Raw genomic sequence first — 12,430 nt, 5'->3', positions numbered from 1 at the left:
AAGGAAGTTTGACAGATGTATATTTCCATGTAATGGACACCCTGATCAAAACATTGAACATTTCCATCACTCCAGAAAGTTTCCTTCAGTCCCTTTAGAGTAAATCTACAATTAGAGGCAACCTCTCTTCTGATTTCAATTACTCAAAATTATTTTGCATGTTCAATGAACTTCATAAACATGGAATCATAAAGTATGTACTCTTTTATGTATAACTTTTTGTACTTAATATCTTTGAGATCCATCCAAGTTTTGGCATGTGTTAGAACTTTTAAGATTTGATTTTATTGCTAATTCGTATTCCACAGTAAGAATATAATATGCTTTTAAGATAGATATGTGTGTATCTAGTCACTTTCTTCTAGCTGCTTCACAGTATTCTGCTATATGCATATTGTATATTTTACTCCTCAGTCTCCTGGTCACGAACACTTTGGTTGTCTTCCGTAATCTGCTAGCCCAAATGATGCTGTGACAAACATCCTTGAGTGTACTCTTTGTGAGCTGTGTAATAGTTCTCTGGAGCTTATAAGCATCCTTAATTTCATTAAGAACTGTTGCACTATAGAATGCTCACATCAGTTTACATTCCCTTCAGCAGTGTTTGAAGGCGCTGTTTCCTGATGTGATGGCCATACATAGCATTTCAGCAAACAGGGTTAACCAGTTTTCAATATTTAGAGCAGTGCTTTCTAATAAAAAGTTTTGTGATCATGGAAATAGTCTATATCTTCATTACCGAAAATAGTAACACGTGGTTACTGAGCACATGAAATGTAGCTTGTGTGATTGAGGAATGTCATTTCCAACTTTATGAAATTGTAGTTAATTTAAATGTAAGTTAAATAGCCATATATGGTTAGTGGTTACCATATTGGACAGTGCAGCTTTAGGATCAACCAGGATGATGAGACTGGACTTAGCTTAGTTTTGACTGAATCTTGTCATTGGAAATGGATTCAAGGGAATGACAGGATACAATGTGTATCTTAGATCATTCCAACTGTGGTAAGCATGGGTGGAGTGGGATTCAGTAGAAGTCAGGAGATATTAGTTGGGGTGATATTATGTTGACCCTAACTTAAAAAGCTTATCCAGGAGCAGTGGAGACCAATAGAACAGAGAAAATCAACAGCTTAAGTGAAAACATCAATAGTCCTTGGAAACTGACTTGAAATAGTAGATTAAAAAAAAATCAGCAAATGTCTAGTTCCTTGCATAGACAATGCGATGCACAGCTATACATAGTTTCTGATGAAGAGTTCAATTCAGTTCAGTCACTCAGTCATGCCCGACTCTTTGCAACCCCATGAATCGCAGCACACCAGGCCTCCCTGTCCATCCAAACTCCCGGAGTTTACTCAAACTCATGCCCATTGAGTCGGTGACGCCATCCAGCCATCTCATCCTCTGTCGTCCCCTTCTCCTCCTGCACCCAATCCCTCCAAGCATCAAGGTCTTTTCCAATGAGTCAACTCTTTGCATGAGGTGGCCAAAGTATTGGAGTTTCAGCTTTAGCATCAGTCCTTACAATGAACACCCAGGACTTATCTCCTTCAGGATGAACTGGTTGGATCTCTTTGCAGTCCAAGGGACTCTCAAGAGTCTTCTCCAACACCACAGTTCAAAAGCATCAATTTTTTGGTGCTCAGCTTTCTTCACAGTCCAAATCTCACATCCATACATGACCACTGGAAAAACCATAGCTTTGACCAGACGGACCTTTGTTGGCAAAGTAATGTCTCTACTTTTTAACATGCTACCTAGGTTGGTCATAACTTTCCTTCCAAGGAGTAAGTGTCTTTTAATTTCATGGCTGCAGTCACCATCTGCAGTGATTTTGGAGCCCCCAAAATAAAGTCTGACACTGTTTTCACTGTCTCCCCATCTATTTCCCATGAGGTGATGGGACCAGATGCCATGATCTTAGTTTTCTGAATGTTGAGCCTTAAAGCCAACTTTTTCACTCTCCTCTTTCACTTTCATCAAGAGGCTTTTTAGTTCCTCTTCACTTTCTGCCATAAGGGTGGTGTCATCTGCATATCTGAGGTTATTGATATTTCTCCCGGCAATCTTGATTCCATCTTGTGCTTCTTCCAGCCCAGCATTTCTCATGATGTACTCTGCATATAAGTTAAATAAGCAGGGTGACAATATACAGCCTTGACGTACTCCTTTTCCTATTTGGAACCAGTCTGTTGGTCCATGTCCAGTTCTAACTGTTGCTTCCTGACCTGCATACAGATTTCTCAAAAGGCAGGTCAGGTGGTCTGGTATTCCCATCTCCTTCAGAATTTCCCACAGTTTATTGTGATCCACACAGTCGAAGGCTTTGGGGTAGTCAATAAAGCAGAAATAGATCTTTTTCTGGAACTCTCTTGCTTTTTCGATGATCCAGCGGATATTGGCAATTTGATCTCTGGTTCCTCTGCCTTTTCTAAAACCAGCTTGAACATCTGGAAGTTCTCGGTTCATGTATTGCTGAAGCCTGGCTCGGAGAATTTTGAGCATTACTTTGCTAGCGTGTGAGATGAGTGCAATTGTGCCGCAGTTTGAGCATTCTTTGTCATTGCCTTTCTTTGGGATTGGAAGGAAAACTGACCTTTTCCAGTCGTGTGGCCACTGCTGAGTTTTCCAAATTTGCTGGCATATTGAGTGTAGCACTTTCACAGCATCATCTTTCAGGATTTGAAATAGCTCAACTGGAATTCCATCACATCCACTAGCTTTGCTTGTAGTGATGTTTCCTAAGGCCCACTTTACTTCACATTCCAGGATGTCTGGCTCTAGGTGAGTGATCACACCATCGTGATTATCTGGGGCGTGAAGATCTTTTTTGTACAGTTCTTCTGTGTATTCTTGCCACCTCTTCTTAATATCTTCTGCTTCTGTTAGGTCCATACCATTTCTGTCCTTTATTGAGCCCATGTTTGTATGAAATGTTCCCTTGGTATCTCTAATTTTCTTGAAGAGATCTCTAGTCTTTCCCATTCTGTTGTTTTCCTCTAGAAGCTCCCAGCGAATTCTCATGGAAAAGCACCTGTCAACCAGAAGTAGTGATGGAAACTTAGTCAAGGTCCTTTGAGTCATGGAAAGATTGTGTGTGGAGTCAAATTGTCTCTGGGTCTGGAACCCCATCTGTTACTGCTCTGGTTTCACCAAGGTTTGTGCCAAAGGTCACCTGGGTCTGTCCCACCCCATCCTTTGCTCAGTCATAGGCTGACAGAGTTTAGCATGAGAAAAATGAAGCAATCTGGAGAAATCTGTAAATATCTGGAAGCTCCAAGGTTGACACAGAAGGAAAAGTCTGGGAACTGATACACATCCATTGTTTAATGTCGCAGGCAATTAGTGATCAGGAGCAGCTGCTATGGTTAAACTGTTAAAAATTCTAAAGTAAGTGAAGCAGAACATATGGGGTAGGTTTTATCTCCAAAACACTGCTTTGAGGATAATATTGACATAATTTGCCTATCATATTTTCCCCTCTTTGAAATGATTTGCATAACATTTCCTAGAAATAGACTCCATATGTCTGTTAGCAATTGGTAGAGGAAGTGCAAACTCAAGCTCCTTGAAGGAGAGCCAGTTACAAGAGGAGTCATGAATCTAAGACTGGAGCCAGACTGTATTTCCCCTTCTTGGGAAAGGTAGAACATCAACAGAAAGTCAATAAAGGGACGAGGAGCTAGGAAATGGACAATTGGTGAATCTTTTCTATATGCTACCCACTGTCTGATACAGTGTTCTAGGTATTTATAAATAGCTCCATTTTATAGATTGGAAAACTGAGACTTAAACAGAGGAGGCAATTTGCTCAAGGTCACACAGATAGTACCAGATCCAGGATCCAGACCAGATTTTCTTGGCTGAAAAATAAACTTCAGACAAAAAACCCACCTCTGGATTTGGACAAGTGCAGTGATTCTCACCTGGAAAGCCCCCATCCCCTGGAGAAGGGAATGGCAACCCACGCTAGTACTCTTGCCTGGGGAATCCCTCGGAGAGAGGAACCTGTCGGGCTGAGGTCCACTGGGTTACAAAGAGTCAGACACCACTGAAGCAGCTTAGCACACACGGACAGTGATCATCAGTGTGGTCTAGTAGCTTAGACCTCACCTGAGAATATTCTATGAATATGAACCACTTTGTACATACAGAATTAAGGATTCTGAGGGGAAGCCCAGATGTTTGTTTTAACAAGCTCTCCAGGTAATTCTGGTGCAGGCTGCTGTTTTGGAATTGCCAGATAAGTGGGATTTAATCAATCATATAAAAGGAAGGTACTCAGGAATGCTACAGTGGGAGGATGTAGCTGGGAGGAGATAAAGAAATATAATACATGTTTTCTACACAAAGAATAGAAAACTTTTTGGGGGAAATAGATATAATTGGAACAACAACTCAATTTAGTGGAAGGGATACGAGCTAGATAAATAATTTGGAAGCTATGTTTCTAGTCCCAGATCTGATACTAATATTCAGGTTGGGTTTGAACAGGTTGTTTAACTTCTATATATTTCCTTTTGATCCCAATTAAAATGATACCAGCCCTGGTGGTAATAGTATATTTAGAAGACCAATTCTTTTACATTATTTTAGAGGTAGATAGGACGGTGACGAGACAAAAATGAGAAGTGTTAGAAAACCTGAAGTATCCCTTACAGATTGACATTCTAGTAGACTTTTGGTATTAGTAAACTGAAAGTACACAGTTATAGATGGCCGAGTCAATTATTCTCAAACATGATTTGCATCGAGGAGCTTAACACAAAGTAAAAAACATGCAGTCCCAGAGCACATCCCATGTATGGGGCATATATAGAGAGGAAAGGGGTGATTATAATCACCTTCAGATGATTCTAGCATGCTTCCAAAGTTGAGAATTATAGCTCTATGTAGGCAGCAAATCTAAATGAAGGGGAAATCTCAGTGGTCAACAATAGTTTGGGGATGGTGTATGGTGATTCTCTAGCCACCTGTCTTTAGTGACTCTCTCATCATTTATGGGGAACGTCTAGCTTACTTAGCCTGGAATTCAAGTCTTCTATGATTTACTTCCTGAGTACATTTCCTGCTTCCTGTTCCATTGATCACTTTCATAAACCTCTGCGTTAGCCAGATTAGACTACTTGCTTTTCTCCAGCTATCCCTAGGTTACACTTCCTCGATAGTTTTACTTGTGCTATTTCCTATGCCTGTTTTGTCGACTGGAAGTATATCCTCCCCCTGCAGCACAATTAAAGTGTCGTACCCTTCCTAAAGCCTTCCCTTGTGTCATCAGCCAGTGGGCAGCTCTGCTTCCTCTGATGGCATGTCACATTTGGATAGTGTATCTTTTTTTTTTTTTCTTTTACCTTTTTTTTTTTTTCACCTTCTTTTTTTTTTTTTTTCAATTATTTTATTAGTTGGAGGCTAATTACTTCGCAACATTGCAGTGGGTTTTGTCATACATTGACATGAATCAGCCATCTAGTTACATGTATTCCCCATCCCGATCCCCCCTCCCACCTCCCCCCCCCCACCCGATTCCCCTGGGTCCTCCCAGTGCACCAGGCCCGAGCACCTGTCTCATGCATCCCACCTGGGCCGGTGGTCTGTTTCACCATAGATAATATACATGCTGTTCTCTTGAAAATCCCACCCTCGCCTTCTCCCACAGAGTCCAAAAGTCTGTTCTGTACATCTGTGTCTCTTTTTTCTGTTTTGCATATAAGGTTATCATTACCATCTTTCTAAATCCATATATATGTGTTAGTATGCTGTAATGATCTTTATCTTTCTGGCTTACTTCACTCTGTATAATGGGCTCCAGTTTCATCCATCTCATTAGGACTGGTTCAAATGAATTCTTTTTAATGGCTGAGTAAATTCCATGGTGTATATGTACCACAGCTTCCTTATCCATTCATCTGTTGATGGGCATCTAGGTTGCTTCCATGTCCTGGCTATTATAAACAGTGCTGCGATGAACATTGGGGTGCACATGTCTCTTTCAGATCTGGTTTCCTCAGTGTGTATGCCCAAGAGTGGTATTGCTGGGTCATAGTGTCTCCTTTTGTACGTTGTCGACTATAGAACAAAGCACCTTGTCTCAAATAATTTCAGTCACAAAGGCAATGCACTTCAATCCTGAGGTGTGATGGCTGTAGGTCAGTTCATTTAATAGCCCAACGACGTCATAACAGATGCAGGTCTTTCCACCTTCCCCATCATCCAGCCTGGCTCTAGTCCCTTGGTAAATCTAAAACAGCCACCATGGTTCTAAATGTCACTTACAGACATAAATACAGCCAGTGTGTGAAAAGAGCTTTTGTTGACCTTGGTTTCTTTTTAAGAACAAGGAAACATTTCCAAGAATCTGATCTTAAGACTTTTTCTCATGTTTCATTGGCCAGCATAATGTCACATGCCCATTCCTAAACCAGTCACTGACAAGGAGAATGCAGTTTCAAGGCCCAACTCATTGAAACACATGTTTAGTAGAAGGATCCTGAACAAAACTGGATTGCTCTTAGAAAGGAGGAATAATAGATGCTGATGAAAGGTGCTTGGCTTAGCTGTTACTCCTTCTCTAAAGCAATAGGCCCTCTCAATATACATGACGATTATCTGTTCCCATGTTTAATTCCCCTATTAAACGTGTCTCCTTGAGGACAGGTTTTTGTTTTATGTTTAATGGCATGAGTTCTAGAGTCAGACTAATCTGGGTTGAAACTAATGTGGTAAACTCATTCCAATTTGCCTAAGACTTTCCTGATTTGGGGGGCTTCGTTAAAGTACCTACCTGCTAATGCAAGAAATATAAGAGATGTGGGTTTGATCCCTGGGTCGGGAAGATCCCCTGGAGGAGGGCATGACAACCGACTCCAGTATCCTTGCCTGGAGAACCTCGAGAACAGAGGAACCTGGTGGGCTACTGTCCATGGGGTCACAAAGAACTGGACATGACTGAAGTAACTTAGCATGCACACACTTCCTGATTTTGGTACCCAAAGTCACATATCCAGAGAAGCCCATTAGCCCCCGGTAAACCATGACAACTGGTCACCCTAGTTGAAATCTCATCTCTGTCATATACCAGATGCACAATCTGGAAGTCAGTTTTGTTCAAGACCTACTGCTTGAATGCCCACCAAATGCCAGGCGCTGTTTGAGAAAGCTCGCCTTGTTTCTCTGACCACGCTGGCACCGGCCCTCTCACTTCCCGCAATCTTGCTAGTGTTGCCCCAGGACGGCCTGGTGTGTGACCCTCTCTCTGCCCCGCATCACTCAGAGATGATGTCAGAGGAAGCCTGGCCGCCTGACGAATAGGGCTTGGGAAATCCCCAGGAGTTTGCAGACACTGTTTCTGGCTTGAAAAACAAAAACACCCACAAAACAGCCAAGGGTCCCAATCTACTCAGGGAACATGCTGTCCCCTCCTGTTTGCAGGGCCATTTCTTGGACAAGCAGTGGCTCTGTTTGCTGGACTTTTGGCCCCGTGCAGTCACTGTGAGGCAAGGCACATCTCATATAAACAGGCCAGTGAAATGAGGTAATTGCGGCTTTCGATGAATGCTATTTCTGTCTCCTGGGCGATGCTGCTTGGGATGGGAAGAGCGAGAGCGAGTGGATATGACACGCTGTGGCTCTCCTCACAGAGTGGAGACAGATAACCCCGGGGTGGGGAAGCCGCCTCCTGTTTCTCCTCCTAATGATGAGTGAATACCATACACACTTTCAGAAAAGACCTGCTCCATGTTGGAAATCCCTTCCGAATGCCAGAACCTTTCCATTTGGGCAACGAGGCTGTCCTTAAATGTGACTTAAGAGGGCTGTACTGAACATAACATGCGCCAAGCCTGTTACAGATGTCATCATTTCCTCTTCACAAAGTTCCTCAGAAATAGGTACAATTAATATTCCAGCTATGGAGAAGAGCAAGGGATGACTCAGAACGGTGGGGTCCTCCGGTCACAGCACTGACATGAGCAAGGCCGGCGTAAACCTCTTTCCATAGCGAGAGCTGTTCCATTGCACCACTGCTAATTTTAGCCATTTGCGTTGAATTTTTGTTGGATTTTGTCCTTTTGTGCGACGTTGAAATGGGAAACAGAAAACAAGATTTCTTTTTAACACTCTTCATAGCCACGTTCTGTACCCAAGTACTGTGACAACTTTGGCTGTTTGACCTAGAACCCACGTTTTTTCCATGCTTGGATTGTGGGTTTTCTTTTTTTTTGTTGTTGTTGTTGTTCCTTTTATCTTCACCCTATAGTATTCAGTTTCACAACACTTGTTGGCGTTATCAGTGCATCTGCTTCTCAGATTTCCTTACCACCATTTCTCATTAAATGTTTAGTTTTGTATGTTTAAATAAATCACCCAAATAGTTGCATAACATTAAATTGTTGTTGTTGTTGTGTGTGTGTGTATGTGTGTGTGTGTGTGCATGCTAAGTTGCTTCAGTTGTGACTGACTTTGAGCAACCACATGGACTGTAGCCCGTCAGGCTTCTATGTCCATGGGATTCTTCAGGGAAGAATATTGGAGTGGGTTGCCATTCCCTCCTCCCAGGGACCTTCCTGACCCAGGAATCAAACCAATGTCTCTTTTATCTTCTGTATTGGCAGGCAGTTCTTTACCACTAGTGCCACCTGGGAAATCCTTAAATTGTTATATAAAGTGTAAATAAACTCTTCTGTAACCTGAGGGGCTATTTTATGGCTACAAGATGGAGATATGGTTTAAAAGGCACTTTGGGTTATCTTGCGGAAGATGTGTCTGGTTCAGATGTGTCTGGTGAAGAATGAGCTTTTGGGAATGAGAGAAAGGTCCATCATAGTCTAACGCAGAAAACTTTGGCATTCATTTAGCCTTCCAAGATTTAGTTTCCTTATCAGAGATATGAGAACTATGCACGTGATGTTTGCATGTATTGCACAATATGGTGTATGAGGAGAAACATTCAGTAAAGTGTCTGATGTCTTGTGCAAGCTCTGTCAATGACAGCTATGCCTTATTATTGAGGATTGCTATTTACACTTTTATGTCAGTTACATGCCTTTCATGGTCTGTTCTCCAGGTCGCGGACTGTGTTAGAATTTGTTATCTTTGAATAAGTGAGATATTGTGCTTATCAATGTATCTCCACGTCCATAGCACCATTTCCATAAAGACTTTCTGTTCTTTATTTCCCATGCTCTTTCTCCTCCAGGGAGAGGTGGAGGTAACCACTGTGCTATCAGTTATGGTAATCGGATGACCAGAGTGCAGCCTTCAAGCTTCACAGGTGCTCAGCATTCAGTCTCTAATCTTTTGCCATATTGCCATTTCCCCTCACTTCTCTGCTCTCTTCAACTCCTCAGCCTCACTGATTTCCCAATGCTGAGCAATTTACGAATCTCTTTTATTTCCTGACTTTTTCTAACCGTGTCCTTAGGGTCTCACCTTCCACTACAAGGAGTTAATCAAGGTACTTTGATAGACAAACCTTTCCCACCCCAGGAGGATATTATGGCAGCTGTTAGGTTAATGTATCTATTTCTTCCCCCTATAATTAGAACAGAAGGATGTACATAATCCAAGAGGTTACTGACTGTCTGAGCCACATGGAGAGGCAGGTGGGGAGGTTAGAGCAGGCTTCACTAAGCATGTGTCATTTGTGCTGTTGGAGCTGAACCTTGAAGGATGAGCTAGCCAGGGAGTCAGCCCTAGGTCAGTGCTATTTCAGGTCACAATGAGACAGACCCAATTAGGTGAGCTCCCAGCGTGCTCAGAGGGAACATTCACCACCAGCAAGGACCATTAGAGTTAAAACAAGTTGCAAAATCAGGGAAGGACTCCTGAAGGGGGAGGAGGGGAGGTGTTTCTGGACATTTGTTCTGAGTTGGAAAACAGTGTTCGTGTGTTCATTAAAACAGCATCAAACAAAAGACCCTCCAGGAAGTCCCAGTAACCAAGGTTATCAGTATTAAGAAGGCAGAGCCCTAGTCCCTGGGTAGCCGTTCTATCATGAAAAAGCCTCATTTAGAAATATTGATGAATTGATCTATATCATGTTTTCCTTTTTAATGCTTAAAACACTGGCGGTGTGTTTACATAATTGGAAGGAGGAGGCAGGAAATGGAAGGAAAGCCATATTATTCACTTCAAAAGTGCTTTTGGATGAGCAAAATGAGGGCAAAACCTTGCAAAGAAGGTTTTCAAGAGTTTTGTTCATAGAAGCACCAGACTGGAAGAAGGAAGTTTTATATTTGGTGTGCGCTTAGTCATTCAGTTGTGTCCGACTCTTTGTGACCCCATGGACTGTAGCCCACCAGGCTCCTCTGTCCATGGGGATTCTCCAGGCAAGAATACTGGAGTGGGTTGCCATGTCCTCCTCCAGGGGATCTTCCCCACTCAGGGACTGAACCCAGGTCTCCCACATTGCAGGTGGATTCTTTACCATCTGAGCCACCAGGGAAGCTTTGGAGAGGATATCAAAGAAAACTCTTTGGAGAGCATATCAAAGTAAAGCTCGAGAGGTGAAGCAGCCAAGGACAGACCTATCCCTGTAAGTCTGGCACTGTGTCCATGTCAGCCAAACAGCAGACATTAAGAATACTCAGGTCCAGATTCTCTCTTACCCATCTCCCCTCACTCTCACTCTACTAGTTCTTTAAGTTATTGCTCCTAAATATGTCTTTATTCTGTTGAATTCACTCTCCCTAATGCTACTACCCTGGTCCAAGCACATGTATATTTTTGCTTTATTGCTCCAGCTTATTTTTTAAACTTTGACTTGCACTCAGAGGATTCAAGGATCTTGTTAAATTGCAGATTCTGATTCAGTAGTGCTGAGACAAGGCCCAGGATTCTGCATTTCTGACAGACTGTCAAGTGATGCCTTGGTGGCTGGTTGGAGAACTACACTTAGAGAAGTGATATATTAGAGACAGAAACAGGTCATGAACCCTCCGTAATTTATGTTCTTACACTACCCCAGGCAACCTTCTAAAAGGTTTTGGAAGTAGACTTTATCTAGAAACAAGGGCTGCTGGATGGAATTAAAGCAAAATCTTACTGTCTGGAAGATGATTCTGGCATCAAGAGCTGTTGAACAATAATTTGGATGGTATTATGAGATGAATATCCTTCATTATCGGGCTTTCCTGGCGGCTCAGCCATGAAGAAATCTGCCAGTGCAGCAGATGCAGGTTTGACCCCTGGGTCGGGAAGATCCCCTGGAGAAGGAAATGGTAACCCACTCCAGTATTCTTGCCTGGGAAACCCCATGGACAGAGGAGCCTTGCAGGTTACAGTCCATGGGGTTGCAAAGAGTCGGACATGACAGTGACTAAACAGTAGCACCCTTCATTATAAATATTCAAGAAAAGAGAAAGCAGTATTTTTCTGTCATTTTATTTGATTGGCCAAAATGTTCATTTTAGTTTTTTGTAAGATGGTATGGAAAACCCAAACAAACTTTTTGGCCAACTCATTACTATGAACATTTCAAACATAATTCTTGATTCTACAATTAGCATCTTACTATATGCTTGCTTTATTCATCCATCCCTCTGTTTATCTGACAATACAATATTGTTTTTTATGCCTACATAGCCTTTACTGAAGTTCAGTATTTGTTTATTTTTTGTGGGATGAAATTTACATGCAGTGGATGCACAAATCCTAAGTTACTATTTGATGAGGTTTGACAAATGCATATACCTTTGTGACCCAACCATCTATCCAGATATGAAACAGTACCCTCACACCAAAATTTTTTCATCCCACTCCACAGTCTTCACTCCTATCATCCTAAATGCAACTATTTTTCCTAATGGGTTTTGCCATAGTTTAATTTTGCTTCTTCTAGACGTTCACATCAGTGAGATTAGGAATTATTTACTCTTTTGTGTGAAGCTTCTTTTACACTAAGTTTTTGAGATTCATCTGTGTCATTACATAGTTAAGAGGCATACAGTAATTAAGATTTCTGTAGTGCTCACTTCAGCATCACATATACTAAAACTGGAACGACACAGAGAAGATCAGCATGTCCCCTGCACAAAGATGACATGCAAATTTGTGAAGCATTCCATATTTTTGTGTATACCTATGGCTGATTCATGTTGAGGTTTGACAGAAAACAACAAAGTTCTGTAAAGCAATTATCCTTCAATAAAAAAATAAATTAAAAAAAAAGATTCCTATAGTGTAAGTCTGTAATTTGTTCTTTCTCTTTTATGGCTTTTTAAAGAATCTGAGATATGATTAATATAGCATAAACTCACCCCTTTAAAGTATACACATTAGTGGTTGTTAGTATATTCACAGGGTTGTATAACCATTGCTGCGTCTGCTGCTGCTAAGTTTTACCACTATCTAATTCCAGAAAATTTTCATCACCACCAAGAGAAATCCCGTACACACTGGCAGTTACTCCTCAATTCTTCTTTTCGTC

General features: G+C 41.7%; 1 non-coding gene across 1 annotated transcript; it reads left to right on the top strand.

Moving 5' to 3' along the window:
- Positions 1–11,967: 11,967 nt before the first annotated feature.
- Positions 11,968–12,074, top strand: LOC122432188. Its single transcript, XR_006266791.1, has one exon. It is a non-coding gene; the product is annotated as a U6 spliceosomal RNA (small nuclear RNA).
- The last annotated feature ends 356 nt before the right edge of the window (positions 12,075–12,430 follow it).

Source organism: Cervus canadensis, chromosome 30 (assembly GCF_019320065.1).
Source record: "Cervus canadensis isolate Bull #8, Minnesota chromosome 30, ASM1932006v1, whole genome shotgun sequence".
Classification (NCBI taxonomy): Eukaryota; Metazoa; Chordata; class Mammalia; order Artiodactyla; family Cervidae; genus Cervus; species Cervus canadensis.
This window is presented reverse-complemented; position numbering and strand designations above follow the sequence as displayed.